This window comes from Typopeltis vanoorti, chromosome 6 (genome assembly GCF_054136105.1).
Source record: "Typopeltis vanoorti isolate ZY-2024b chromosome 6, IOZ_Tvanoo_1.0, whole genome shotgun sequence".
In the NCBI taxonomy this organism is placed as follows: Eukaryota; Metazoa; Arthropoda; class Arachnida; order Uropygi; family Thelyphonidae; genus Typopeltis; species Typopeltis vanoorti.
This window is the reverse complement of record NC_143554.1, coordinates 137,520,367-137,541,733: the sequence shown is the minus strand read 5'-3', so window position 1 is coordinate 137,541,733 and position 21,367 is coordinate 137,520,367.

Here is a 21,367-nt window from a genome sequence, read left to right as displayed (position 1 = left end):
GCTAATTTAGTGTTCCGATTAATTTCTCTCTTATTCCATATGAATTTATTCAATTGACTTCCTACCATTCCAGCTTTGTTGATTCTGTTGTCTATTTCCATATTTAATTTACCATCTTCACTAAAAATCATGCATAAGTAGCTGAAATGTTTTACTTATTCCACAGGTTCCCCGTTCACAACACAGTTGACATTTGTCTTTTTAATGCTGACCTTCATACCATATCTATTACAACAGTTATTCAATTATTCAATTTAGTCATGGAATCGTGCAAATTTGTAGCGGATTTATTTAGAAGTATAACATCGTCCAAAGAGCTGACATTAACATCTCCAATTCTGATATCATGTTTAATACCACTTTCCTTCATAATGTGATCCATATAGATAATGAATAACAGAGGGGATAATGTACATCCTTGTCTCACACCAGATTTAACATTAAACCATTTTCCTGTACTTTCTTCAATTCTAACTGCTGACTTACAACTCAAATAAAGACAAAGTATTGCTTGATATAATGCCCCATTGACCATATAACTGTAACGTATTGAATAGCTTCTCTCTTGGCACCTTGTCATATGCCTTTTCCAGATCGACAAAACTTAAATACAGATCTTTGTTATATTCCCATCCTTTCTCAACTATTTGTCGTAAAGTGAAGATCTGATCCTGACAGCCTCTATTTGGCTGTCAGGATCAGATGAATCCAGCTTGTTCTTCACCAAGCTTTTCTTCCACAATTCTTCTCAACCGTTTCTCAAGTATACTTGCATAGATCTTGCCATTAACACTCAGTAGGGAAATACCTCTGTAATTCTCACATTCAGTTTTATTTCCATTTTTATATATGAGTACTATTACAGCTTTACTCCAATCATCGGGAATTCGTCCCTCTGTCCAGGCTTTCTGAACTATGCAGTGCAGCCACTGTAAGACTTTTATACCACCATACTTCAGCATTATTGGTCGAATATCATCTACTCCTGCTGCCTTTCAACATTTCAAGCATTTGATGGCTTTTTCTACTTCAAGTAAGGATATGTATTCCTGACTGTATGCCTGTTGAGTGTTATTTACCACTGTGCTATCACTGCTTGTTTCATTTAGCAATTTTTCGAAGTAATTACTTCATACTTCAAGGATATCTTTTTCTCCTGTTTTTATGTCACCTTTACCATCTCTAACTCCTTTTACAGTTTCTTTCCTCCTCCATTTCTAAGTTTCTTCAACAACCTCCAGAATATCTTACCACCTTCTTGATATTTATTTTCTCTGTTCTTGCCAAAGTCCTCCAATAATTTTTGTTTAACTAGTTTTACACAGTGTTTTGCTTTCTTACATTTGTCTCTGTATTCTCTAAGAGCAAAAGCTGACTTATTTGCCAAGAACTTTTGATATGCTTTCTTCTTTTCCTTCACTGCCTCTTTAACTTCCTGTGTCCACCATGGAGTTCTGATTTTTCTATCCTTGCAGATTACCTCACCACATGCCTCTCTGGTGAATCAATCAGGGTTTTCTTCAAGGCTTGCAACTGAATCTCCAAGGTTTGGTTCCTGTTCTCAAACTCTTTCATTTTTTCTTCAATAATCTTTGTGTATTTTAGTCTACAGTTCACATCTGAGAGCTGCTCAACTTTTATTCGATTTAAAACTTTCTTACATGTTATTCTTTTCAATATGAAATTCAATGTTATCCTGCTCAAGACTAAATAGTGATCACTTCCAATTTCAAATCCTCTGTACATTCTGGTGTCCTGCACCAGGGAGAAAACATCACTATCAACAATAACATAGTCAAAGAGACTTTACTTATTCCTTGCTTCTTCTCTCCATGCGAATTTGTGCACATTTTTATGTTGGAACATGGTATTAATAATAACCAGTCCATTTCCTTAGCAGAAATCCAACAGATATTTGCCATTATTATTAGCTTTGCTCTTTTCTCCAAATTTTCCCAAAATATTTTTGTATGTCTGACAATCATTTCCTATTCTGCTATTTAGATCTCCAACAAGGACCAACTTTTCCTTTTTCATTGTGTCAGTTGCTTTTTCTAAAGCATCGAAAAATTCCTCCACTTCTACCTTAGTAGAACCTTCTGTGGGACCATAACCACAAATAAGTCTCATTGTCCAATTCTCCATTCTGATATTAGCCCACATCACTCTACTTGAGACTGCCTGCCATTCAAGAAGATTAGTCTGGAGTTTTGTGTTGAATACCATGGCTAATCCTTCTTTTCCTTGATTGTCATTGCCTGAATATAACTTTTTGTATTTATTGCTCAGAAAGATCTCACCAGTTTTTGTCTTTATTGTTTCAGTCACCCCTATTATGTCGATCTGGTACTTATCTAATTCCTCAGCTAGCTCCATTTCTTTGCCATTCAGGCTTCTTGTGTTGATAGTACCGATCTTTAACTCTGGTGAAATTGAATTGGGAGTGTGCTTTCAGATTTGTTCCAGTAACTGACTTTTTGCTGTTCGCCCTGATTCCCTGTGATGAAACGATCAGATCTAGAAGTCTTGATCCTCGCATACCTTCCTTTATGTGCTGCCTGAGATAGTTATCTCTCAAGAACTCGAGAAATTCATTTTTATTTCCAAATACTATCTCTTCATTCTAATGTATACTGCCATAATTAAAATCACCAATAATAATTACCCTTCCATTGTTCACTAATTCAAGTTGTTTATACATTTCTTCATCACCACCTTCCACATTCCCAGGCCCTATAGCAAGATCCAACTAAATATGTCTTCCTCTCAACCTCCACATTATACCTTATTTCTCATAACCATTGCCACTATTTCCCATTTCATGTCTACCTTATGTGGACTTAATTCCTCTGCTATCATTAGCAGCACTCCACTCTTTACTCTTTCTATCTTCACGTAATACATCACACCCTTCCATCTCTATTTCTGTCAGAATGTCATCCTCATCCCACAATGTCTCCCTTATTCCAACAATTTTTGAGTGAATGAACACAATCAATGCAACCATTTCATTTCCCTTGTTTCTGATACTTCTAGCATTTGTAAACAAAGATAACAGCTCATTCCTCAATCTATAACAAGTTTCAGTGACACTACTTATTAGATGTAACTTCTCCATACTTTCTTCTAGCCATTTATTTTTCTCCTTACTCATCCAAGAATCTTCTTCATATCCAACTGTTTTTCCTACATCCAGGTCATCCCATCCCTATTTTTTTTTTTTTGTCTACCCACACATTCACATCCTCTTGGGACATGCAACAGTTGCATCGCATACTTCCTTGGCCATCTATTCTGGAGTTGGGTGAAAAGAATGATCCCAGGGATCAGATTTATCTAGGTGAGGTGTTCAATTCCAGCATAGGTGATAATGCATGCTGTAAAGCTTATTTTACAGGTGATAAACCAACCTAATGAACACAAGTGCCCATCAATATATTTAAAGATTTAACAGTGAAAAATACTGTAGGCACTATTTTACTGTGAAAAAAATACTGTGTATATTGCATGATATATATTGACCTCCCAGATGAGTCTGACTCCATGAGGTCTTTGGTGGTAATAATAATAATAATATATCCAAAACGGGCCTCAACTGCATAGTAACGAGGTTGTAATATAATTTACATAAATATACAACTATAACTGTTCTGGGCAGGATGGATGGAGGAGGGGGGGGGGAGACACATTCAGAACAACCAAAACCAGAGATGAAGCGTAAAAATCCTATTTGCTCTGCACTTTCCGTCTGAAGGGAAGAAATTTGCTTTATTTATTGGCCAATTTCTGTTTGTTAATTTTTAATATATAATTAAGTTGTAACCAATTATACTTTTAATTGAAGAGAAAGGTTGACACTGAGGACATATCACCAAATAATTTTCATGTATAAATAAATTAAGCAAAAGTATCTGCAAACTATTATAATTTGAAACTAATTAATATTCATTTGTATACAGAGTCAGAGAAAGCACAGAAAATTGCTAATTTAACATCTACCGCTACAACTACTGCAGTGGTTAATATCTTAAGCATTGCAGATTTCAAAACAGTGATGTAAAATTTTAAGTGCATACTGCTACAGAACAAAAACTGAAACTAAACTGCATATTTACTTACTTGCAATATCTAAAATAAATGATGAAAGAAAGGCGAAGCACGCTAAATTTAGGCTGCACTTAACACTGACACAGAGGAAACCGTACGCCATAGTAATATTTACGCTATACCTCAGAAGTTAATAGGCAGCGCTGAACATCCGTGGCGTATTCGTGACCTTGTACACAGATGATGGCTTTGATCAATGAGAAAAAAAAAAAAAAAATGCTAAAAAGATGAACACTGTCTACTAATCAGAAAGGTAGCAATTAAAAATAACAAAAAAAGAAGAAGAAATATATTAAATATCTGTGCGCATATGTTTGTGAACTCACGTTCTCATTTCTCTAAGGTATTTTAGATTTCTTTCTGTAAAGTGTTGTACTAAAATTACTGCAAGGCACAAAACGCTTTCAAGTCATTCTGCCAAATACATTTTGAATTTTCTTTTAACACTGCATACCAAATTTCATTTGTCATATTAATCCCACACACGAGAGGTAGAATCTATGGAACGTTTCGTGCCATATATCGGGTGTGAGCGAGGTTTGGGAAAGAAGGAATATCTTGAAGTTTTTCTTCAAAGCTGGTAAGTTTTCTTGAGCTTTTCAAGAAAAGTTGGAAGGAGAGAAGTCTATTGACTCCTGCGAGAGTCGGACGTAGCTTACCGTCCTTAACAATTTTTAACTTAATTTCGTATTCTTGGTTAGAAAAAGGTGTAAACAAGACCAAAAAAAAACTAATACTCTTTCCCATTGTCAATAGCAATAAAAGCAAATGCCTGTTTTAAAAAATATCTAGCTGTCTTACAGAAAATCACAAAGAGTGACTAATTACGTTGCTCTTCTCAGCTGCAGGTAAACTACTGAGTAGAACTAAGTTAATCCACTGTTGCAGATTCCGCGTAGGTGACCACATATATGACTAATTAACGTGTGTTTCAACGGCAATACTCGCCTTTCCTGGGTTATAGTCACACTGTGAATGATATCATACCTGTGACAATTTTCCAAATACATAACTGATATACAACCAGAAAATATAGAACTGTGCGTATATGGAAGGCTTAGGATTATTATTATTATTTATTTATTTATTTTCTTCTCATTGTTGTTATTATTTTGCACGGACACCTCTCCATGGAGTCCTAAGACTAATCGTGAGAGACTGAAACTATCTACACAGAATCTATCGCACCTCTCCGTGAATGCATTAACAGACAAATCACTGGAAACAACTGACTCTGACAAAAATTGATTCACCACTCTCCAAGTGAAAATTCAACTCATCACACCCTTGCTAACCACACTCTTACCCAATTCCCAGAGATGACCTCTTGTCTCCTTCCCTCTAACCGATGGCTGAAATATTTCCTCTATATTAATCCTATAAAATCATTTTAGTAACTTAAATATATCTATTGTATCTCCTCATTTTCGCCTACAAACGAACTTTTGCCACCCAAAAGCCTCATCTAGCTTCACAGGGAGCATTCCAAGACAACCACCATCTTGGTCACTTTCCTCTGGATCCTCTCCACCACTTCGTCACCCCAAAAAATGCAGGTGATCAGACCCGGGCACACTAATTTGGACAACCATATCAAGGCTTAATAAAGGTAATGATAACTCCCTTATCCCTACTTGTGAGTGTGTTCTTTAATGACCAAGTGTTCTTGTCAGATACCCTGGCTACCTTAGCAATATGAGCACTAAATTTCAACTTTCTATCTATTACTACTCTATCTATTTCTATCTGTTCTATCTCATATCAGTGACTTCATCAATTTCCTGGAGTACAGTCCCTCAATGTGGTACCTAACTTATAATCTTTTTATCCCAGTGTGCATAACTTTAACTTTTTCTACATTGAACTAAAATCCATTATGTTTTCCATACCATCAGCCTATTTAAATCATCCTAAGAAACTCTCTACATCACCAACTGTACCCAACATTGCATCATGAGCAAACAACTAAATATCTCCCTTTAAATATAAACAGAGCTGGTCCAAGCACACAGCCTTGCAGCACACTATTGGTTTACAATTCCTGGATTCTGCTCCTCCATATACCTTTTTGCCTGTCCATCAGCCACTCTTGTACCCATATCACCAGTTTCAAATCCAACCCCATTTGCACTCGATTTGAGTAAAGTAACAGAGCCCCATGCGGTATCCTGTCAAACCCCTTCGCAAAATCCAGCAGTATCATCATGTAACCATTCCCTTTATCTAACACAGCCATTACCCTAATATAAAAGAAAGTAAATTACTAATACATGACCGACCGATCTTTCACAAAGTCATGCTGTCGTTGCAGCATATTATTATTATTATTATTATTATTATTATTATTACAGGCAACTCCAGGGAGTCCTTAGACCCATCGAGGGAGGCCCACAACTATTCGACATTCACACAGTATCTAGCATACCTTGCCTTAAACTCATTCACTGTCACTGCACCCACCACAGACTCTGGCAGCCCATTCCATTCATTCACCACTCTAAAAGTAAAGAACCCAGCTCTAATACCCTTACTAACCACACTCTTGCCCAGCTTCCTTGGATGTTCCCTAGTCCTCCGACAACCAGCCCTGTTCTCAAAAATATCTTCTGGAATTAATTTTAAAAAAATTCCCTCAGTAATTTGATTGTCTCAATCATATCTCCCCTCCTCGACCTACCAACCAATTTCTGTAACCCACAAATCCTCAACATGTTCTCATAAGGTTCATTCCACAGACCCGCTATAACCTTGGTCACTCGCCTCTGGATCCTCTCAACCTCCTCCACATCAAGAAGAAACCTAGGTGACCAAATCTGGGCACAGTAGTCTCTGCTCGTCAACGTATTCTTCAGAAACAGCTGTTTGGCCACTTTTGCAATGTTCCCCCTAAACTTCAACTCCTTATCCACCAACACTCCTAAATCTCTTGCCTCATCAATTTCCTGGAGTACAGTTCCACCAATGTAGTAATCAAAAAAAAAAATCAGCTAACGCCTTTTTCTTCCCGTATACCGGGAGTAGGCAAGGCCGTTTAGCCCTCTCTAACTTTTGGAGACTGAGTGGGCAGTTCAATCTCCACTGGTACCAATCAGAGATAGATGGCCCAAGGCTATCATTAATTAAGCGGTACACAGTGAAGAGAGACGGCTCAAATCTGCCGCCATCTCGTGGTCCCTAACCCTAACGCAATATATTTAATGTCTGAAATAATGTGGGTTCTATGGTCGATTTTCTTGAGTTTACAGGACGAAAAACCCGAGTTTCCGGGAGGAAAAACCCGCTTGCCCGTGCCAGAGATCGACTAACTCGGGAACCTGTCGAAAAAAGGCTTAAAAAAATTTCCTCTAGTCTCCGACTAGACTCGAAACCAAGTCTTCCTTCGTGTGGCCAAGTGCCATGGTGTGCAAATGCCACATCCACTGAGCACAGGCTCTACCGATGTAGTAAACTGCTGCTAATATTTTCACCCCAAAATGTATAATCTTACGTTTTGCCACATTAAATTGACATCCATTCTCCTTAGCCAAGACCTCCAATCCATCCAAATCATCCTGCAAAATTTTGACATCATCTGCATTCACTATTGCACTACCCAACTATGCATCATCCGCGAACAAATGAACTGTTCCTCTCAGATCCTTTCCTATATCATTAATGAACAAATTAAACAGCGCCGGTCCAAGAACAGATCCTTGTGGCACACCAGTGGTCACAGGCCGTCTTTTGGACTCTACTCCTGAATAAACCACTCTCTGATATCTCTCTATCAACCACCCTTCTATCCATCTCACCAACCCTATATGCTGCATTTTACTGATTAGAATTCCATGTGGTATCCTGTCAAAGGCCTTAGCAAGGTCCAGTAGAATCACTGTAAACCCATTACCCTTATCCAGTTTATCCGTCACTGTGTTATAATACGTTAGCAAGTTACTGAGGCATGACCTACCGTTCACAAAACCATGTTGACCCCATACAGTATCCCATTTTCATCTATCCAATCTTGCATTCTTCTCTTGACTAGTTTCTCCAAGACCTTGACAACGATTCCTGATATGCTAATCGGTCGGTAATTTACAACAGTAGTCTTGGAACCTCCTTTATGCAGTGGAACTATTTTCCCCTCTTTCCACCCCCTCAGGACTAACCCATCCCCGAGACTCAAATGAAACAAAATGGTCAAGGGCACTGACAATTCTTTAGCTGCTTCACGTACGACACGAGCTGGTATACCATCCAATCTCACAGATGTATTGACATTCAGGTTCTGTAATAGACTATTTACCTCTGCTTCATTCATCACAATTCCAGTATAAGCTGTTGGTTCTTCTATTCCTGCAATGTCACCTCCTGGATGATATACTCTTGCAAAGTGCTCGCTCAGTAATTCGCTATATCAACTGATTCGATTACCTCCCTATCCTCAGCATTTTTTTAAATCATTCTGCCATGAACATTTTTCCTTTTACTTGCAACATATTGAAAAAGCAGTTTGGGATTCTCTTTAGCTTGCATCCAATTTTCTTTCATAATCTGCTTTTCCTTTTCTTACGACCATTGTTACCTTTCTGGCCTGAGCTTTATAGTGTTCCTGCACCTGCTGGTCACCTTTCTCCTTAAATTCCCTCCACAATTGTCTCTTTTTTTTGCAGCTCAAGCTTAATAGTGTTATTCTTCCATTTAAGCAGTTTTACATGCCATGGCACTGAGCCAAGCACACTCCTAAGCATGTCATACTTACCAGTCCGGTAATTCCTCATGTATCCTGTCTTAACTGTATATTCCACACCTTTAGCCACCTCCCAAGTCAAGACCCTATGATCACTCTCACCAATTGGTGGCAACGTGGTCATATTCGTTACAGCCAAATTCTCAGATGCAATTATCAGGTCAAGCACTCTCTGCCCCCTAGTATTTTCCATTACATGCTGTTGCAGACAGTTGTCCCTTAATAACCGCATAAAATCCAATTCCTTCCTTCCACGTGCCCTCTCCTCCTTCCAGTCAATGTTACCATAATTGAAATCACCCATAATAATTATCCTTCTTCCAATCATTTCTTCTATTTACTTATGCATACTATATCCACCATCTTTTCCATCACCTGGTCTATAGCAGCACTCAATTGTATATTTTGTTCTGCTAGCTTCTATCTCACACCAAATAGCCTCAAATGTGCTATTTTCTCTATCCTGCAGTTCAGCTTCTATACTCCTTAGCTGCAACTCATCAGCTATCATCAATAACACCCCTCCCCTTTTTATTCTCCCTGTCACTCCTGAACATGCTATACCCACCACATTCAATCCCACTAGCTTTATCATCTTCTGTCAGCTATGTTTCACTAATACCAGCAACCTGTGGCCTGGAAGTGCCAACCAAGGCCAAAAACTCCTCCTTCTTTTTCCTAATACTCCTGGCATTAGTGTTCATGAATTGCAGAAGACTGTTAGTCCCATCCCTAATTTGATTCCTTATACTAATTACCCCATTCTGATTTGTTATCCTTTCGTACTTGCTCAGGCATATTATATTCATTCATACACTCAACTGCCTCCCTAAAGTCTGCATACCAACCCCCCCCCTTAATAAATCTAGTTTCCTTGAGTCTGTACATCCACTTCCACTTCGTTGATCAACACTTTTTGAAGCCTTCGTACGCCAAATCCATTCAAATGTAAACGAATCATCTTATATAAATTCTTTTGCCCATCGAACTCACTCCACACATCCACAAATTCCACACCACTCTCCATGCATAACCCACGCATAAAGTCATTGGCAATTATGGCCCTCCTTCTAAACACTTCACTGTCATACCGCGAAAAATACTCACCATCCTAATTCTCTCACTCTTCTCTTTTGCTACCTCATGTAATTCCTTCACATCCTCTATCATTTCCATTTTGTCTTCTTTCAAATCAGAGCCTGTGTAGCTCAGTGGATGTGGCGTTTGCACACCATCGCGCTAGGCCGCACGAAGGAAGTCTTGGTTTCGAGTCTAGTCGGCGACTAGAGGAAATTTTTCTAAGCCTTTTTTCGACCGGTTCCCGAGTTAGTCGATCTCTGGCACGGGCAAGCAGGTTTTTCCTCCCAGAAACTCGGGTTTTTCGTCCTGTAAACTCAAGAAAATCGACCGTAGAACCCACATTATTTCAGACATTAAATATATTGTGTTAGGGTTAGAAACCACGAGATGGCGGCACATTTGAGCCGTCTCTCTTCACTGCGTACCGCTTAATTAGTGATAGCCTTGGGCTATCTGTCTCTGATTGGTACCAGTGGAGATTGAACTGTCCACTCAGTCTCCAAAAGTTAGATAGGGCTAAATGGCCTCGCCTACTCCCGTATATACGGGAATAAAAAGGCGTTAGCTGATTTTTTTTTTTTTTTTCTTCTTTCAAATCATTTGTTCCTGCGACGACTATCATTTCTTTCACCCTCTGTTTTTGGCACACTAATAGACTCCTTTATGTTCGCACCCGGTTGGCACGATTTCGTCAAACTCTCAACTATCACACCTTTTAATAACGAATCTCCGTACAGCTCCTTCATTTTATTTACATTTACGAACATTCTCTTATTTTTCGTATCATACTTTCGCCGTTTATTAGTCGGTACGTTCGGTACACATTTTTGCATACGCTCCAGTTGCCGCTTTGCTCTATGTATCCTCCGCTCAACCGTGCGATTTCACTACTTGCATCTATCTCACCATTTTCATTATCATTTAAATCATCCATTCGTTCTGTATTTTTACCTTAATTTACACTTTCAACATTGCTCTCCCACCTATCTGGTACTTCCTCGCAATTTTTTATCACAACTCTATTTACTATATTCTGACTTTCTTTAACGATATCACTCTCGCCACCCAAAACACGCTTTAGATCCTCATTCTCCTAACGCTTTCTGCACATATTAACTCCACTATCACCATCTAACCAGACTCCATCCGCTCTTCACAAAGCATACATCTCACAGACAGCACATTGCATAAACTCTTCTATATCAAAATTCTTAAACAAACATGGCGACCTGGCCGCCATTTATTTTAATCAGTGCCATGTGGACGCTATCTTATCTTAAAAATAATAATTAAAATAACACAGAAAATACACAATAATCGCACAGACACACTAAGATACGAAAAGCAAACAATATGCAAAATTCTAGTAAAATTGCCAATGACAGCATAAAATACTACTGATCTTTTCAGGAGCTCTCAACAAGCCGACGATCATATCATATCACATTCTTATCCACCCAATCTTGAATTAGCACTGTAATATCACCTAAAGACAAGACTAATATCTTAACTTCATTCTTCTCTTCTAACTTCAACATAGATGACCATGGCATATTACCTTCTGCCTTGCCAAGAACTGCATCTCATTCCTCATGTAATCGTCGGCCAGAAAGACATCAGTAGAATCTTGAATAACTTATGTACTATAAATGCAGCTGGTCCTGATGAAATTCCACCCATTGTGCTCAAGAGATGTTCTCCTGAACTAACACCTGCTCCACATCGTCTATTCACTAAATTCTATTCAACTGGCATCCACTATTCAGCATCAAAGAAAGATAAACCATTTCCCCAAAAAATGAGATAAATATTCATCATTAAGTTATCGATTTATTGCTGTATTTCTCTTATATCAGTTTTGTCTAAAATAATGGTGAATTGTATCAAAAGTCAGCTTCTTCAACATCTTGAGAACTGCAATCTAATTAGTGCCTATTAGTATGGATTTTACGACTCCAGATCCACAGAATATCTCGTGGCCTATGTCACTCACATTTGACTCCATTCCATGGAATGGTCTGGAGAAATCCGGCTCTTGACATCTCCAAGTCGTTTTTGGTCTGGCAATGAAGGCTTCTCAACAAGTTACTATCATTTGGACAACCTCTGTCCTTGTGTAAATGAATTATCAGTTTTCTCCACAATGATCCTACATGTAACAGTGGATGGTATTCTCTCCTCAGACTTTTCTGTCAATGGTGGTGTTCCTCAGAGCTCTGTTATTTCACCCACCCTCTTCCTGATTTATATAATGACCTGGTCTTGCTGACTGCAAAAGGTTTTCATAGTTTTGCAGATGAATACACTCCATTCATTCTATGCATATGACAAGCATTGCAGTGCTCAATCATCTCTAGCTTCAAGATCATCTATAATAAGTGTCCTGAACAATGATCTTCACAATATCTGATCGGGGTGAAATAACCTGTCAATTTCAATGCTTCCAAAACGCAGTTTTGTTAGCATTCTCAGTAAAAAAAAAAGAAATCAAATATTCTCTGCTTACTTTTGATAATGCAATCAAGACCAACAATCAACAATCAAGACCAGATCTCTTATCATCTGACTCTTACTCCAAACCTTTCCTATCGCAATCATAGAACTTCTATCTAAAATACATAGCTTTAATATAGCATCACCAACTTCCAAAAACACTTGGCATCTTTTCCGATCAAGTTGGTACTTCACTGCCAAACAGTTACTTACTCTATACGATTCAAAATCCGACTAACATTCGAATACTTCTTTCATGTATGGGCTTGTGCACCTAAGACTTCCCTAAAAATTCTTGATGCCGTTCAGAAATGGGCAGTCCAGTTGATAAACGACACACCTCTTACAGACTTCCTTCAGTCTTACTATATGACTATAGAATAGAAAATCAATTTCTGAATTGTGCCTATTCTACAGATATTTCCATGGCCATTATTCAGCAGGACTAGCATCCATTATGCGATATATTTCTGCTAGATCCACAATAATCCATACTACAGGTGATCATTTACAATCGAACGGCATATTCACCGAACCAACTACTTCCAGTCATCTTTCATTCTGTGGAACAGTTTCCATCATGAAGCATTTCCAAAGGACTACAATCTTCAACAATTCAAAAAGAATATCAATAGATTACGTTGATCTCTCCCTCACATACCATCTGTTTGCTGTAGGCTCTTCAGTCTTTAGCAAACAGATCGTGTGTGGATAAATATTTAACAAAAAAATAATAATAATAACTTTACTTCAAATAAATCACTGCTCAAAAATAATTACTTAAATAATAATAATAATAATAAATTTATTTTAAATGAAGAACTGCTCAACATTATCTCCATGTCAATTTACTGCATATGCTGCACACATCTAGTTCATCCTTACCTTGTTATATATAACTTTCAATGGAGGAAGGTGTTTCTTGCCTGCTGGAAAGAACATTAATTCAGCTTCATTTTTTTTTCTTTTTTAGAAACAGAAAAAATCGGCAAATTAGATAATTAGTATGCAACACAAAATCACTAACCTTAGGAAAATCAAGAATCTATGTCCTAAGTCAAATTCGTGGGGGGCAGCATCGCATCTTTCACCAGATGCCATTCACAAGCATTTATAATTTGAGCCCGCTATCTCTGATCGCCGAAGGATGGATGGATATCCCCTTGTTTACCAATAAGTTAGATAGGGCTAAAACGTCTTCTCCTGCTCCTCCTTTGTGAATAAATACATAATGAACTAACGCCTTTTATTCCCTTATAGGCAGCAGGTGAAGCGTTATAACCCTATCTAGCTTTTCGAGACTGGGAAACGGGCAGTTCAATCTCCACATGGATAGCTGGCCAAAGACTATCACCAATTATAAGCAGCAACCAATGAAGAGACTGGCAAACAAGTGCTGCCATCTATTGATACTTATAAAATGATTATCATCCTAACATGATATTTTATAGTCTGAATTAATGTAGATTCCATGAGTAATTTTATTTTTTTAGTTTCTAGGAGAAAAAACACTCCTGCCCATGCCAGAGATTGCCTAACTCGGGAACTGGTTGAAGAAATGCATAGAATAAGTTCCTCTGATCGATGACTACACTTGAACTTAAGTCAATCTTTAGCCAACTTAGCACAAAGGATGCAAGTGCCACTTCCACTGAGGTACACAGGCTAAATCTTTGGGAATAAAAGGCGCTTTTTGGAGATCTAATGGACACATCTCTTCTGTGACGAGTATGTAGATTTTTAGACCAAAAAACGGATGTGGCAAATAATAACTAATAGTTGATTTATAATAGATTTAGTTTAATCCTTTATCCCAGTGAGAGCAAACAAAGTTTGCGCCTGAAAATATCTTCAGGACTAAATATATAGTGTTGTACTATCTTATCCAGTAAGTAGTGCAACACCATTTAGTCCTGAAGATATTTTCAGGCGCAAACTTTGTTTGCTCTCACTGGGATAAAGGATTAAACTAAATCTATTATAGTCTAACCTAGTGATAAATAAATTTTCAACATAATAGTTGATTTAATAGGTCGTAATTTAGATAGTTAAACAACTAATTTCGTCATCTATATTAGTGGCTTCTTATAGCTTAGAAGGGAAAAAATACAATAAGCAGTAAACAGGAACCATTACTTACATAATTTGTTCTTTCTAACCAAGAAGAAGCTACTTGGATATGTAGCGAAATCAGGGCGGGTTTTATCATTAGGTAATCATCTAGGGGCGCCAGATTTTGCTACATAGTTCGGGAAAAATTACAACCTTCCAAAAAATTAGTAAAACCCTTGATTAATAATAAAAAAACTGAAAGAAGTCAAGCCGTCCTGGCGCTCGCTGATGATCCTACATTATTTTGGCCTTTCTCTGTTTCTTCCACTCCCCTGCTCTTTGTATACTTAACCTCAAGTGCAGAGATTTTTCCTCCTTCTGGCATCTGTCCCAAGATGAGCGGGGAAGTTCCGCGTTATCCCTCAAACTAACAATCAGTGGTCGCGACTAACCGACTGTTCATGCTTCTCATCTTCATTCCCTATAGACTTAATTCTGTTGATTTTTGGATTAAGCCCTGTTTTTGTAAGCACACTGAGGTCTGAGAAGTTCGGGATTACGTCGTTCATTTTCTCACAGAATCGTCTTGTTAATTCAGTTCAGTGTATTCAGTTAATTCAGTTCTAAATCAGTATAAGAATGCCGTCGGAATTTTCATAGAATTGCAGTGGCAGGGATTCTGATTGGTAGTATTCGTGAAATAAGACCTCTAATTGGTCTTATTCTCTTCACTACCTTCACTTGTCATCATCCCCATTCCGGCAATGTTTCAAAAAAATAAAATAAACAATTTGTGTATGAAACAGAGGATGAATTTATAACAGATTTTAAGCAAAAATGTAAGGTAGAATTTTTTTTCAATTATTGATACCACAATTGCATATGTTGATGAAAAATTCATGCACATGTCTACAATTAACAAAAAGTTTGGTTTTCTTTTAAATATACATGCATTTCAGAAATTACTTCAGCAGAACTGCTTAAAAAATGTTTGATAATTGAAAATTATTTACCACATGATAATTCTAGAGATATTGACGGAACAGATTTATGTAGTGAATGACAAATAATTAGCAAGGCAAATTCCATAAAATACTTTTTCGTTAGATGTCCTGTCATGCATATGTAAAAATAATTTAGAATATAGTGTTCCAAATGTGTTTATTGCTCTGAGAATTTTTTCGACATTGCCAGTATCGGTAGCAAGTTCAGAAAGGAGTTTCTCGAGATTAAAACTTACAAAAACTTACACTCGCTCTACGGTGGCTCAGGAACGACTCGCTGCTCTAGCAGTAATATCTATAGAGCATGAAATTGCATCTACAATCAATATAGATGAATTAATCCAAAACTTTGCCAAAGAAAAAGCCCGAACGATTAATTTTTCATAATTTTTGTATTTAAGATGTAATGATTTTCTTGCTATACAGATATTAGGAGTAATCATATATGTATATAAATGTATTGGTTTTGATTAATAAAAATTGTTTTTAATGTTCATAATGATATTATTTTTATAAATACCCATATGTGTCCATGTGCTTTTGTGAGTACGACAAAATACAGTATATATAGAGAGACAATATATAGGAGCGCCTAAATTTTCTTTGCCTAGGGGCTTCAGATACTCTCGGATCGGCCCTGGGAAAAAATAGTTGGTTTAACTATTTATATTACGATCTATTAAACTCACCGTTAGTTCTCATTTGTCACACCTCTTTTATGTCGGATTACAGCTCGTATAACCTAACTTCAAATAACTTTTTAAATTTTCATTGCCCACATAGAAATTGGAAAAATTCAAATCGGAATGAAATCGAAAGGATAACTTCCAGAGCCCAAGAAAAGAACGTGGTCAAATTCACGCTTAAGAATCAAAATTGCAACGCAGTTATTTCAAGAGATTCATCTTATAAGGGTTCATATTACATGAAATCAGAAATATTCCCCTCTGTTTATTATTCTGTATATCAAACTACTCTTATCACTGTGTTCTTAAATTACTAAAAAGTATTCCTGATTACTAAAATTCCTTATTACGAAAAGATTATATTTATTCATTATAAGAAAAGAATAACAAAAATTAAGCAGAAAAATAAGAGAAACCAAAAATGGAATTTGGTATCCTGAGAGTAAAAATTAAGTATTTGACGAATGCAATTCAGAAATAGCAAAAAAGCGTAAAAACAATAATAGTGCTCATAGGAATAAATCCAGAAAGAGAATCGAAAGGATCATCAACAGCCAAATACTTCACAATATGGAGATTCATGTATACCACCAATTTCGGTCCACACTAGATCTTCTAGCCAGCCCTGGCCATCTTTGGATACTTTGGATACATGGAATTTGGACTCCCTGGAGGTGTCACATATAATAATAATAATAATAATAATAATAATAATAATAATAATAATTTAGAGAAACTCAAGTGGTGGCTTTAATGCTTCCAAAACATTTCATCGAATATCTCATTGTAGCCTTTATCGTATGTTATGCATGCTTCCCTTTCAATCGACTGACAGCTTCTTTCAAGTTGCTCACCACTAGACTTAGTAGATGGGCCCATTTTATCTGAGTTTTCAGTCAATACCAGTGTAATTCAAGACTGTGCTTTCCCCTATCTTCTTATACATAACAGTTGCCTATATATCCATGATTCCTGTCAAACATTCAATCCTATTCATAGTTTTGCACTTGGAATATGAGGAATGTTTCAAGCGTTGCATCAGACATCATAAAGATACTCGACATTGTTCTTTTAAAGATAAAACGTTAGAATAGTTATTCCACAAGCCAGTCCCAGAGTGATATATTTGACTGAACACAATGATAATATCTCAAGAGAATTGCTGGTTATCTAGCAAATAAACTTGTTGCCGTTATTTTGCTATGTCATGACTGTTTTACATATTGTCCTTTGTTGCCATTATTTTTGTATGTACTTGTATGCAGGAAAGGAATACATACAAAATAATTGCAACAAGATTATTTGCTAGATAACCTGTAATTCTCTTGAGGTAGAAGAGATGGATGAAATTCACATTGTATATGACAGAGTGAATATACTGTCATATACAAAATGTGTATATGACAGTATATAATGCTTTCCAAGCAGTATACACTGCTTGGAAAGAAGTCAACGGACACCATAGTGCAAGAAACAAGCATCCATGGCCCTCACTGAATAAGATGCAGGATCTCCTTTCGCTGTGATCACCATAACAATCCTATAGGATAAAATTTCAACAAACCTACAATAGAGATCAATGGGAATTTTGGAACATTTTTCCTGTAAGCATGTATGAGATCCTGAACTGTTGTGAGGAGAACGTCTCTTGACCTCACTCGAATCTTCAGTTGATCTTAAAGATGATCAATAGAATTAAGATCAGGATTCTGTGGAAGTCAGTCAAATGTGGTGACGTTCATGTCCGCACACCACGTAGTTAGAGCAGCAGCCTTATGACGCAGTGCATTGTCTTGCTGAAAGAGATTGGTCAGTTCCATAGAAACATCACAAAGTAGGAAGCAAAATATTCAGTTATCTCTAGGAGTTTAATTTTCGTGGGCATCACACACAGATGATCGAAGATAAACCAAGAAAAACAGGGCCATACCATTACTCCACATCCTAATATTATAGTTGGGATTACACACTTTGGTAAGAGACATTTATCAGGTATCCACCATACCCACATCCTTCCATCATCTGCTTAGTAGACAGTATAGCATGATTCATCGTTCCATGCACAGCTTTCCATGCTTTCAGTTTTACTGTACACGCTTTTTTCACCACTGAAGGCAACGCAGCATGTTGGTTTGGATAACGTTGGACTTACATATTGCAGTCCTACCATGGAAGCACACGTTGTTTGCATCGGTTCTGAATGTTTTCGTGCAGATTCGTGTTCCAGTCGATGCCCAGAACTCCGCATTCAGTATCTGGCGACGAATGGTGTATTTTACATATTGTCCTTCGTAGCTCCATACGGTCACGTTCGGTGAGTGTGGTGCGTCGTCCACTGCAGGAATCACTTGTAGCTGACTCCATGTGCTTAAATCTCAGTATGGTGTCATTGATTGTTGAACTGGAAATGCCCATGTCAACAATTTTGCCAAGCAGACATATAGGCCTACACACCATGGCATCCTATCACAACGCCTCTTTCCATTTCCTTCAGTTCCCTTCTTGCAGCCAGTTCACATGGACACAGTTACACTGACTTGGGAGCATCACATTCTTCAAACTTATACAGGGTACAAACGCGTGACTCGTTACATAACACGATGCATCTTTCCCATGGGGGTGTTTGTTGACTTCTTTTCAAGCAGTGTAAACCAAGTCTCTCCTAAATGCAATTCATGTTGAAAAGCCATAAAAATCAAGGCAATGAGAAATAGATTACACTCAAGAAACGGAAATTTTCCTTTCTATGCAGAAAGGAAAATGGCTGGCAGTTTAACGTGGTGTCAAGTGTAAGATGACATAGTTTGAGAGGAAAATACCATATACTGTGTACCATATTGATGGAACCGAAGTGGAAGTTGACAAGGACTTGGGTGATCGTCGACAAGGAGTTGAAATTTAGAAGGCATATTGCAAAGGTGGCCAAAATAGCACATCATTGATATGGTTGTTGAAGAAAACGCTGACAAGCAGGGATACGGACATCATTGGATATCTTTATAAGACTTCAATTAGACCACATCTGGACTACTGTGAACAAATCTAGTCACCTGGATTCTGTTGAAATGACGAAGTGGTGGAGAGAATCAAGAGGCAAGTGACAAGTTTATGGCAGGTCTATGGAATACTCCCTATAACAATAAATCGAAGGTCGGTAAGATTTAAAAACAACCTAATTAGTGTAAAAGAGGAGATATGATAGATGCATATAAGTTAGGTTTATCAAGGTTGTTTATAGAATTGATACTGATGACGGTTTCAAGTTTTGAAATAGATGATGAGAGTGGATAGAATGAGGGGATACCGCTGGAATTAGTGTAAGTGTGATTAACAAGAGAATTGTTACTAGATTTTTTCTTAAAGGGTGGTGAGTGGGTGAGTAGGGTTCCAAATGTGGTTGTGAGTGCGTCGTAAGGTATGAATTTAACAAGAGGTATGATAAGTTTTAAAAGAGGTATACCGTGAGTAGACATATCGATACAAAATTAATAACGGAAAAAACTCACCTACAAAGATTATTTAATAGTATAATTTTCGCCTGTGTGTCACAGGCATCTTCAGTACATTAAGCTCAAATTAAACAATAACTGACAATTCCAAAATGCGTCACCTAAGTAGCTGGTGTAAGATAACTAAAAAGGTCAATAACTTTTACAAATCAGCTCATCTTTCCTAACATTTTATTGTATTAATTTTTTTTTTTTTTTTAAGGAAAGTTATTGACCTTTTTAGTTATCTTACACCAGCTACTTAGGTGGCGCTTTTTGGAATTGTCAGTTATTGTTTACTTTGAGCTTAATGTACTGAAGATGCCTGTGACACACAGGCGAAAATTATACTATTAAATAATCTTTGTACTTGAGTTTTTTCCGTTATTAATTTTGTATCAAGAGGTATGATAGTTATTGTGTGAATAAAGGATCTCTGTAGTTAGTCTTGACTCCACAGAGATACTCATATAATCGAAGTAAGCCTATGGACATTGTCATAAATCAGAAGAAGAATTAGCCAGCCAAGCTGGTGGGGTGGTAAACATGTCCGCTCTCCAGTCAAGAGGCTGTGGGTTCGAATCCCGCCGTGGGAATGGATGTTCGTGATTGTCTGTGGAAATACTAGTAGTGGTGGTCGGCGGTAGATGAGGTTGGTGTAGTTGCAGTCAGTTGGTGGATTGTGAGTGGTGGAAGCAGAGTTGTAGAGTAGATGCCCTCTCTCGATGAGTATTTGGACTCCCTAGAGGTGACAAATAATAATAATAATATATGAGCATTTTTACGACCTATTCAGCGTTGGTGTTGAAGATTATCTTCTTGAGTAAGTGAAAAATTTTAAATATTGGAAGTCGGCATTCATAATTACACTGATATGCAGGTAGCGAGGAGAGAAATAAGACAGAATATTATAAAGAACATCCTAAGAAAAAACTATATTTCAGTTACTTAGGCCCTTTATATTACTGTTGTGAAATATTGTTAAGAATGGGATATGATAGAAAACTTATTATATTTGAAAGAAATCTATTGAAAAGAATTCTGGATTGTCTTTGAATTAAAATACTCGATTATGTGAACGAATACATAACGAAGAAGTACGACATCTCTAGAGACTCAACTTTTGATCATTTATAAGAACTAAGAGAAGTGAATTGCTTGCCATGGCTAGTTTATCAAAAGAGTACTTCAAAATAAAAATGACAAGAGCAGATCTGCAGGAAACACAACTGGATGAACATATTACTTCAGACGCAGCTTCAGAGGTAGTTTTATTTGGTTGGAATGACAGCCTAAGCAACTAGGGCTACGATGTCAGTATTTATATTTTGCATGTATTCTCTGAGCAGCATTTCTGTTTTTGATGCATGACACTCCAAGTTCAAGAGAGAAAACTGCTGCCATGAAACAGGCCAATTCAGCTTCAGTTGAAAAGCATACATTAAGGTTTCTTACATCCTACACAAGATTTGAACCCACTGAAGGTAATGAAGAATGCAATTTTTACTGTGCAAGTGATATAGTGTCATTGTTTGATATTTGCAAACTAACCATACACACACACACACACGAATTATTGAAGACATGATTTCAGCATTAATATTAACTGTCAGTTTTTAGGGAAAGACAACGTATACTATGATATTAATTAAAAAACTTTAATTAATGCTTCCTATATTTCGGTAATGTTACATTATCATTTTTAGGGAACATAAAAATAATGATATG